This window comes from Gordionus sp. m RMFG-2023, chromosome 1 (assembly GCF_954871325.1).
Source record: "Gordionus sp. m RMFG-2023 chromosome 1, tfGorSpeb1-WG-v2, whole genome shotgun sequence".
Classification (NCBI taxonomy): Eukaryota; Metazoa; Nematomorpha; class Gordioida; order Chordodea; family Parachordodidae; genus Gordionus; species Gordionus sp. m RMFG-2023.
The window spans coordinates 82,876,849-82,888,957 of NC_088775.1; positions in this window are offsets into that span (position 1 = coordinate 82,876,849).

The window sequence follows — 12,109 nt, forward strand, 5'->3', positions numbered from 1 at the left end:
AAGACAAGTTAATTTAAAAGCAAAAGAATTAAATTTAGAGGAGCTCGTTTTAAGGATATAAAAACTTCATCTAAGATTAGATGAAGGCTCCAATTTTTCATACTACGGGTCAGTTAATGAATATTAAAGACAAATTTATTATGAAGTTTAATATAACACCATTGAAAGTGTAAGAAATTTTCAACAAACGAGTAATGGTTTATTTATTTAATATGGAATAACTTTTTATTAAAAACTTATGGAAATCATGTTTCAGAATTCTATGAATGACCTAATGGGTCGTCTAATTCTTGATAGAGTAGAGTTATACTTTTGTACTATATGAAATTATTTAAGAGTATATTTAATATTTATTAAAATTATATTAACAATTTCTGTTAGTGCTTGGTCTGCATAATCACCGTGTCTATAATTATTTCTTAAATTTTATTACGTTCTACAATGAAACAGTAGAAACTTTATTTAAATGTGGTAATGAGTATTTTTATAAATAAAAAAGAAAATAAGAAGAAACGCATTTTACCTTGAAAAATATATTATTATTATATTATATCACTCATAAAATAAAATATATTAAATATTATTTAGTCATTTACATTATAAAAAAACTAAGGGAAATAAAAATGAGATATTCTATATAAAATTAATTAAAAGTTTTTTTGTTATTTTTTCACAATTAATTTAAATTTGATAGGTTTTTTTTCAAGTTTTTAACAATCTTAATATTTAAGTCCCCATAAATAATCTATATAAAATAATAATAGAAAAAGGTTATTATATATAAAATTTTATGAACAAAAATATAATGAAGTATATAATTATTCTATGGATATGTGTTTAATTATTTTAGTTCTAAGTAGTAAATGAATTTATATCAAGCGATCAAAAAAGAAATATTAAATATTATTAATATAATTCATTTACGAATCTCCTCTCTCTCAAATATATATATGTATATAATCTAGTTATATATATATATATATATAAACAATTAGTAAATTAATTAAGTGAATATATAATAGATCTCTATAAACATTAATTAAGCGAATATATTACAAGTCATAAGGTAAAAGTAAGTAAATTGCGGAAAATATCATATCATAATACATTAACCCGCCTCCCTTAAAAATAATCTAACTAGGTCGTAAATAAGATGTAGTATATAAAGGCGAAATTACAATTTATTCCTCTAAAAGAAGTATTATTTTATCTTTATTAATATTCTTTTATACACCCGGAGTCCATAACATTTACTTTCTCATACATCTCTAGTCATAATTGATTTTATGGAATAGGTATGATATTCCACTACTTTAAACCTACTTTTATTTTGCTATATTAATATTTATTATATATTTTTTTTTAAATTTAATTGTTTTTATTATATTTTTAATTTCAAATTTTTAAAACGTTTAAAACATATATTACAAATTTTATTATAAGTAAAAAAAATTTGTTTTTAAATAAATTCATATTTAAAAAATATATATTAAAAATTATATAAACTAAAACAGTAAGGAACAAGGGGGAAGGAATTAAAAGATATAGTCAGGCATAGAGCCTAGGATGGAGATAAAATTAGATCTACTTAATAGATATTCTTAGTCTAAGGTTTTAATTTTCTTTAGGATCTCTATCAAAAATTTTTTTAAATAGAATCGCTTCTTCGCCTAAGTTTGCAAATATGGTAGTATAGTAACAAAGGATAAAATAAGATGTTTTATAATTGGAATATTTGTTACGTTTAGATGTTTTGGCGGATGCATCTATATAGGTATTATCCCATATCAAAGATTATATTTTCGACCAATGAGTAAGAGTGACACCGCTTGGCATTTTATTCTGAGATTTTTGATCCGACTGGTTCTAAGACAAGAATGTTCGCTTTTAATAGTACTTTGTGGATTAGATTGTTTATTTCCCGATAGTGGGGATTTCTGCCCTTAGAAAATTTGAGTTATGCCCTTTACTGTCTACCGGAGTGTTGCAAAGAGTGCATGAGTTGGTATAACTAGATTACAATTAAGACTGATCCCTAATGATATCCTGTGTTCTTATGGAGAAAAGTATGTCTTTGAGTTTTGATAGGGGATAGCCTCAAGTCAGCGTCTACAAAACAGGATTTTCACTGGGTGCAAAAATCCCTTAGAAAGCTATGCCTACCCCCTTAAAAAATCATTGCCACCAAAGGCGGCGATGTTTTTCCATTATTAATTACATCATTTTAGTTATAATGATACTCTTTTCAGAAATTTTAAAAAGAATAACTTAAATTATTTTATCTATACTACCAACTATCAAAATTTTGTGAATATAAAGGAGTTATATTTTAGATAAGTAGGAATTCTTAGCATCAAAAATGCTCAATTAAAAAACCCTCGTTTACAATGAAGGCATCATTATAGCATTATGAGCTTGCTGAGAATGTCTACAAAAAGTTTTATTTGGAAAATAATGTCTATGATTGTTTGCAATTGTAAGAATTCAATAGAATCTCCCATTAAGTAATAATATCATCATGTCATATTTTATTTTTATACAAATACATTTTTATTTTTTATTCCCCTTTCACTAAAAACAATTTTTATTTATATATCTTTTTTTTAATAATAAAAAAATAACTAATTGTGTGAAATACAAATTGATATTAAAAAACGTTAAAATGATATAAAAAAAATGTTAATATAAAATTTTGACCGAAAGGCATAATCACTATTATTTAACATTCCACCCTCCAAAAAAATTCGGCTTACGATTTCCTTAAATAAGTTGAGTGGAACGCCATTAACGCTCATGATCGCCACGTAATACGCCACCCATGTTCATGGTGCAGTCTTCTTTTTAAACCGAACGATAGCTTGGTAAAGCAATAGCAACCCTTAGCTAACTTTGCGATCAGATCATTTGTGCATGGCATCGGGCATCTAGATTCCTCTCGACCAAGGATGTTGTTCTTCAGCCAGCCATCCAATTCACGAGTCATCGCATCAACCCTGACATATGGAACTCTCCTCGGATGTATGATCTTAGGCACGGCATCGAGCTTCAGGTGAACTTTCTCCTGATCATGTTGGGTTTGTAGAAGTAAGTTGATTTGAGGTTTTTTTTTGTTGTCAAGATTATCTTCTCGAGACCATTCTCTACGTTACCCACTAAGAACGTTTTTAATATGTTGTTGAAGGCGTGGAGCCATATACGCCCTAGCAGGGGGATCTTGTCACAATCCAGTACTATGGCCTCCGGCGTTTGTGAGTTACCTTCATACTTAACGTTCACATTTACAAGACCTAATATCTTGATGGCGCTGCCGTCATAACCAGTGAGTTTTATATCCGTCTTACGTATCATGGTTATGCCTACAGTCTTAGCTGTCAGCTTCGGAAGTATGGTGTACCTGTACCTACCGTTGTCAACTTGCATCAACGTGGGTATGTTGTTGATGCTCACCGTTACGTTGTACGCGTTATATCTGGTATCGTTGACCCCCAGATTGGACATTTCCAAATTCTGAAGATTATATTCTTTAAGGTCTGTGTTTGAGTCGTCGTCATCGATTACTTCGATGTTCGTAGCATGGTTCGTATTCAATTGACAATCACGGTCTTTGTAATCAGAAGATCTGTTGTAAGTATTATTGTCATTATTATAATGGTTGGGCTTCGACGAATATTTCGGAAAACCATTAATATTTTGAGGGTTGTGTTTGTGCTGACCACGACGGGAATGTTGTTTCGGTTATCACCTCTATAGCAGTCATCCCGTCAATAAGGGCTTTGATGATGGTCACAATGATAGTCGTGGCGATTGCCATGGACATTGTACCCACTATTGTTGTATCGATCGTCGTAGTAGTTATCGTTGCGATTATCAAAACGGTTGCGGATATAGTGACAATTATCATAGCTTTGATCAAAACGATTGTCGTGGAAGTTGCTGTGCCGTCCATCGAATCGTTTGTCGCGGCCGCTGTCGTAGCGTATCTTGTAACGTTCATCAAATCGTTTGTCGCGGCAATAGTCGCAGCTTACATCGTAACGTTCATCGAAATGCTGTCCGGGGCGATTGTCATTGATAAACTGGGGTTGCTTGATAAGAGATTTACCATGTGCGTGAGAGTCCTGAATGGGTTTTGTTATTACATAACTATTTTTGACTCTGCCCATGTGATTAACCTCTTGTACTCCAGGTGATTCATCCAAATGAAACAATTTCATCACGCCCTTGATGTCACTTGGCTCAATGGTTTCTTTCTCTAGACCTAGATTGTAAATATCTTCTATAGTCATAGATCTCCTGACCGCTTTCCTGACATATTTGGAATTCGAATCAACTCTCACTTTCTCAATAATGCGCTGAATGCCATTGAATTTGCATTCTTTATTGAGTCGTGCTACGCGTGTGACCCAAGCCGAGAACGTCTCCTCCTTGCCTTGAGTGGCAGCATAAAATAATGACAGTTTGGCGTTCTCAGCCTTCGATGGATGTTGTAGCTTGAATTTGCCAAGCAGGGCAATTGGGTCCTGGAAGTCTGCCTCCGTGTAAATTGCTCCAATGATATTGAATTCGTCATCTGGAAGACTTCGGAGAAACAAAGCGGCCTTTTCTTCGTTGGAAATCTTGCTGGTGTCGAAGAAATTCTGCAATTTCCCTATGTAGGCGCTGTCATCGCTACTGAATTTAGGGAAATCCAGCTTGACGAATTCAGCCATATATGTGGAATTGTTCAAAGCATTCATCGCGAAGTTCGGACTTAATTTGGCCTCCATGTTAGAATTCAATAGAATCTCCCATTAAGTAATAATATCATCATGTCATATTTTATTTTTATACAAATTACATTTTTATTTTTTATTCCCCTTTCACTAAAAACAATTTTTCTTTATATCTCTTTTTTTTAACAATAAAAAAAATAACTAATTGTGTGAAATACAAATTGATATTAAAAAAAGTTAAAATGATATAAAAAAATGTTAATATAAAATTTTGACCAAAAGGTATAATCACTATTATTTATATAAATTTGGTCTATGATCAGCAATATCATTGTATTATAATATGTCTATAATAAAAGTATTAATTTTTATAGCAATATATTTTGTCCTACATCTCAAAATTTAATAGATAACCCAAGAAAATTAATCCTCTCATTAATGGCGCCTACCCCTTATCCTACTCAAGAAAATTGGAAGCTGTTATAAATGAGATATATTATATATATTATTAATGTTATAATGTCATATACAAATCAATCATACAGATTTATAATAATTGTCATGTGATAGAATACTTGATTTACATATACATATTAAATAAAGAAATTGTATATTGGCGACGTTCTTATTATAAATAAAGAAGATAAAACAATTACTAGTGGTGAATTTAATATATCAAATGAAATGAATAATATTAATCAAGTAAATAATATTATACAAATGAATTTTGAAAATTATGATAAACAAAACAACTTTCAAGATTATATTGAATATATAGATGATGTGTTGGAGGTAATAGGTATATTAATAAATAATGAAACCAAGAAAAAAATATTATTTGCTTATATGGGGATTAGTAATTTGGCAGAGATGAGGTCTTTTGTATATCCTAAAATTTTGAGAGAACTTAATTATGAGGAGATAATTGAAGTGGGTAAAAAAAAGTATTTAAGTCTATTTCAACGTTATTCAGCTCTAGAATTAAGTTTATTTGGATAGAAAGAGGGGATAGTGAAGCAGTTGCTGAGTTTGCAGACCGACTTAAAAAATTGGCACAAGAGTGTAAATTTGAATCTGACCTGGATGGGAGATTGAGGGATCAGATGGTGGCTGGAATCAAAATGGGTGCATTGGAGAAGAATATTTGCACCAGATTTCCAGATGGAATAAATGACATGGGAGAAAGGGTGAGTTTTCAACAGGTTTTAAATATGGCTTTGGCAATGGAAAGGGCTGAGGATGAAGTGACAAATATGATGGTAAAAAAAGTCAATAAACCTAAGGAGCAGACAGAGAATAATCAAGGAAATTTTTCTAATCAAAAGTACCCATATAATAATAAAGAAAAAGGAAATTTTAGTTATTACAATAATTATAATAATAATTTTAAGTTCAGAGATAACAGTAAATTTAACAATAATGATATGTGTAAGTACAATGAATGCTCAAAATGTGGAAGAACTCACCCCCCTTTTCAATGTTTTGCATCAAGGGTGAAATGTTATAATTGCCAAAAGGTTGGGCATTATGTTAAATATTGTAAGAGATGGAAGTTACATGCTATGCATCAAGATGACAATGACTCATCAGATTCAATTAATAATATTTCCCAAATTGGTAGAAATAGTGCAAATATATCTGTTAGGATAAATGGAGTACCTATAGAATTTGACTATGATACGGGGGCATAGGTATCGGTGATTGTGAAACAATTTTGGGATTAAATTGGCCGACCCAAGCTTGGACCAACCAAACCTTTGTCAGTATATGGTAACCAACCGCTGGATGTACTTGGTGAGACTATGGTAAGGGTTCGTCTTGAAAAGATAAGCAGATCACTACCGATTGTGGTGACCCGTTTAAATGACATACCATTATTTAAACTACCATGGATACTGGCATTTAATATGTTTGTCCCACGACAAGTTACTATACGTAGTATTACAAGTAAAGAGGTTATGACAACCGATAAACAAATTTCTAGCATGACGACAGAATTTTTCAGTGTTTTTGATGACAAGCCAGGACGGGTGAATGATATGGAAGTTAGCATACATCTGAGTGAGGCAGCAAGGCCAAAATTATGGCTAGCTCGTAGAGTACCTTTTCCATTACGAAAACCAATTGAAATGGAACTCGATAGATTGGTTAAATCGGGGGAAAATTGAAGGAGATTGACCCAACAAAAAACGTTTGCCATGGGCTACTCCAACAGTAAACGTACGCAAAAATGGAGAAATCAGGATTTGTGCGGATTTTAAGGTGACATTAAACCCATATATTTTATACGATTATCAAATTATACCAACGGTAGATAATCTTTTAACCAAATTAAAAGAGGGGTTGAAAATTACGGTAATAGATTTGAAAGATGTATATTTACAATTACCAATAAAAGAGAGTTCAAAAGAATACTTAACCATATCAACCCATATTGGTTATTTCCAATATCATATATGCCTTTCGGTCTTTCTAGTGCGCCGACTATTTTCCAAAGATATATGGATAATTTATTACAAGACTGCCAATGACCGGAGTATATCTTGACGATATTATCATAACGGGGAAAAATGATGTAGAACATTTGAATAACGTAAAAAAAGTATTAATGAAATTAAAACAAGTGGGTATGAAAGCAAAATAGGCCAAAAATCGCTTTTTAAATGAATCAGTTCCTTTTCTAGGTTTTGTAATAGACAAAAATGGAATACACCCAGCGAAAGAAAAAATAGATGCTATTCGAAGGATACCAACTCCTAATAATACACACCAACTACGATCTTTTTTAGGACTTGTGAATTATCAAGAGATATTTTTGTCACATCTGCATAAAATTGCCGCTCCACTACATAAATTAACAAGCATTAAATGTTGCTGGGGTTGGTCGGACAGGGAACAAGAGGTATTTGATAAAATAAAACAGCTTTTGTCAACAAATAAAACGTTAATTCCATATTCGCTAAACTTGCCAATTATATTGGAATGTGACGCCTCCAACACTGGTTTTGGAGCTGTGTTGTGTCATTTAGTAAAAAAAGGTATTAGCAACCTATCGCATTTGCCTCGCAAACATTATTGGAGTCAGAGAAAAATTGCAACAATAGAAAAAGAGGCACGAGCAATTTTGTTTGGAATGGAAAAATTTCATACTTTTATTTTTGGCCGAAAATTTATTTTGCGAACAGATCACTGTTGTAGCTGTTGAAGAAAAGAATAAATAAATTTAATATAATACATCAAATGTCAGTTATTTTCTGACAGGGGAATTAAGTTTTCCTTGGGGGAAGAAGAGGAGGTGATGAACACGTGATGGGTTGATGGGAAAGGATTCTTTTGTTATCCATTTTGGGATGAAGAGTTTGGATTAATTCGAGAAGATGTCAGCGAGGAACTAATAATGGACCTTTGGGAAATGAAGAATTAGATAATTAGATATTTATGATTTGTAATTTTTTCTACATATTATATATTAGATTGTTGTTTTATTTAATGAATAAATTTGGATCGTCTTGTTTTGAAATATGGTTTGTTTTATGTTATGGAATATTGATTGTAATATTGTTGCCGTCGACAGGATCGGATCTATCTAGGGATTAATGTGAAATCACAACGCAAGTACTAAAAAAAACTATAGTGAGATTAAGGATTGGGTTTAAGGATTTCTATACTTTTATATTTAACTTAAAAAGGTGTAAGATAGAAAGTATGTAATGAGTATTAGGCAGAAATATGGAAATAAGATCAGGAATTTAAGACAGTAATATTTGGTATATTATCTTATGTCTAGATGTATATGGTACATACAATTTTGATTATTATTTGATATGCCTTAAGACTCATTGAATGGTGTTATAGGTATTCCGTCATAGGAAGCTAGACCTCATGATCAGCAGGACAGAAAGGATTGTTAAATATTATAATATGTGAAATTTATGAAAATATATATGAATATAGACTTTTGTAATAAAGTGTGTATTATTTAATTATGCATTTTGGGTTTGTAAAGGGATGAATATGTATGGGATAATTTATTATTAATTAAGGTTAATATATTGCATAGGTAACATATGATATATTTAACTATGAATTATTATTTATAATGTTAATATATTGTATAGGTAACATATGATATATTTAATTATGAATGAGAATTTGAAGGAATTGAAGTATGATGAAGTCAGAATAATATCTATAATGTTAGATGTGGATAGTTATTTTGATTTAGTCTGCATTTAGTGTATATATAAATTGGATAGGAATTTATATGATACATTAGATGGTGTATAATATTTTTTTTTTCAAATTATGAAATCTTTATATTTAATATATATATATATTTTTTTAAATTATAAATTTTTATAAGAAGTTTTATTTGCAATTATTATATTATTTGTGTGGTATGCAATGATGTGAAGGGAAAATATTTTTACAGATAAGGTCAGCCCGTGTTGAGGGGTATGCCTTGAGGTGAAAATATTGTTTAGTTTGCATACTGGGGAAAGTTTTTTTTTTGTAAATTTATGCTGCATAATACATTTTTTTTTATCTTTTTAATAATTTTATAACACATCACATTTTACTATTTAATTATGAACATATTTTTCAAGAAAAGACTCAAATTATTTTATATTGTGAAGGTATATTAAAAATTCTTTACATATATACCATATAGCCCATTATATTATCAATTTTTGTTACTTTGCATTCTACATTTTTGTGAATTTGTGCTAATTGTGATGACAGAGTTAGGTAGAAATGGTATATTTTTCTTAGGATACTGAGTAATTCCTAGATGGAAAATATTGTATTTTCTACATATTATATATTTGTTCCTTCATATATAATATTAAATGTATTTATATACGTATGTATTGTAATTTTATTTATAATCTTTGTTCGGCCAAGTTTCGCAATTATTTTTAATACCTAAAGATGGATTTTTATATTCATTTTAGGAAATATTTATAAAGATGTAGCTTTGTTTTTTTTCACATGATCGAATGAAAATTACATGTGTTGAAATTGCGTTTCACACATAGACAATGTTTGCACATTACATTATTATATGTAAAATCATTATTTCCTAATTACCATGAATCATACCCTAATAATGTATATTATAGCTAGTAGTTCCCAAATGTCTTAAAATGAATAAATTATTATGTTTTGCGGATATTACATTGTCCATATTAATGTTCTGTAGATTATAAATGCAGATACCCCCATGTACATGTCATTATTGATAATGTCTGTTTTGGCGATTTTATATTGAAATGTACTGGAGTTATTATATTATAAATCATTATAAGGGAAGTTGATTCGATAAATTCCCTGAACATCTTCAAGGCGTCCCAATACAATTATAATGGGCGAGTCGATACAATTCAAAGAGGTGATTCGATACAATTCAAAGGGGCGATTCGATACAACACCACCACAAAGAGAGGGACGCTGGGCTTGTGAAGGGTGGGCGTGTTGTAGCTGTTGAAGAAAAGAAGAAATAAATTTAATATAATACATCAAATGTCAGTTATTTTCTGACAGGGGAATTAAGTTTTCCTTGGGGGAAGAAGAGGAGGTGATGAACACATGATGGGTTGATGGGAAAGGATTCTTTTGTTATCCATTTTGAGATGAAGAGTTTGGATTAATTCGAGAAGATGTCAGCGAGGAACTAATAATGGACCTTTGGGAAATGAAGAATTAGATAATTAGATATTTATGATTTGTAATTTTTTCTACATATTATATATTAGATTGTTGTTTTATTTAATGAACAAATTTGGATCGTCTTGTTTTGAAATATGGTTTGTTTTATGTTATGGAATATTGATTGTAATAATCACAAACCTTTGGAAAAATTATTTGGTGATAAACGGGAACTACCAAAAATATCCAATAGTCGATTAACGCGCTGGGCTTGGAAAATGTCCGCATATGATTTTAATATTGAATATGTTCCAGGAAAAGAAAATAAAGTAGCTGATACCTTATCTAGACTATCAGAAGAAGGCATAGAGATCAAAAAAATGCGTTAAAAATCAGAGCTATAAATTTGCACGATATAGTCAAGTTGAACTCCAAAAGGAAACAAGGAATGATAGCTTGTTTAAAAAGTAGTTAAAAACATTGAGCGTGGATGGGTGGAGTTTGATGCTAAAAAAGATACAGAGTTAGTTGGTTTTTATAATCGTAGAGAAGAATTGTCAGTAGATCATAATGTTATTGAATGGAATGGGAAGTTGGTAATTCCAACCGTTTTGAGGAAATTAATATTAACGATTATACACAGAGGGCATTCAGGAATAAATACTATGAAATTAATTTTTAGAATGTATTGTTGGTGGCCTAATTGCGATAAAGACGTTGAACAATATGTTCGTCAATGTATGCCATGTCAAAGTGATTGGTCGAATATTATGGAGGTTCCTTTATATTCGTGGAACATATCTAATATGCCATGGGAACAAATTCATTTGGATTTCGCGGGGCCTATTGATTCGTATTCATGGTTAGTTGGAGTTGATGCATATACTAAATGGGTTGAGGTTGAGTTAATGAGAGAGACCACGTCCACGACAATAACTTTAAGAAAATGGTTCGCACGGTTTGGAACACCTATACAAATTGTATCAGATAATGGACCTCAATTTATTTCTGGAAAATTTCCAAAATTTTGTTTCGAGAAAAATATTAAATTGATACATACAACACCGTACCATCTAAAAACGAACGGTTTAACGGAAAGAACGATACGAACCCTCAAGAGTCGATATTTTGCAACTAGGAAAGACATCAGGGAGCCTGAGGAAGCCATGGAAGAAGTTTTGATAGCAAATAGAATGGGTGAACATCAATCAACTGGACGTTCACCGGCAAAGTTATTATTGGGGCGAAATTTAAAAACGGGATTAAATTGGTTACATTCAAATGTTAAGGATGAAATGGAATACGACAAAAAGCAGCGCATGATGAACATAGTCAAATGAGGGAATTTGAGATTGCATAACCGGTATGGGTGCATAATGAAATAAATTCAGGTTGGAGAGAAGGATATAAAATCCAAAACTGGTAGATATTCTTATTTGGTAGAAAGCAAGGATAGAATGGTACGAAAGCATTCGGATCAACTTTGAAAAAGGGAGTTAGCTAAAGGAATGGAGAAGTCTGGGCCAGTGGAAGAAAATAAAGAAAATATGGAGTCAGAGAGAGAGGAAGAAAATGGAGAAAATATGGAGTCAGAGAGGAAGAAAATATAAAAAATAGAGAGTTGGATATAGTTGAGATTTTAGAAAATGTGGAAGATAACGGAAAACTAGAAACGCGGAAATCACAAAGAGCTAGGAAACCTACAATTCATCTGATTGAGGAGTTGTAAGAACATATGTGCAGTGTTG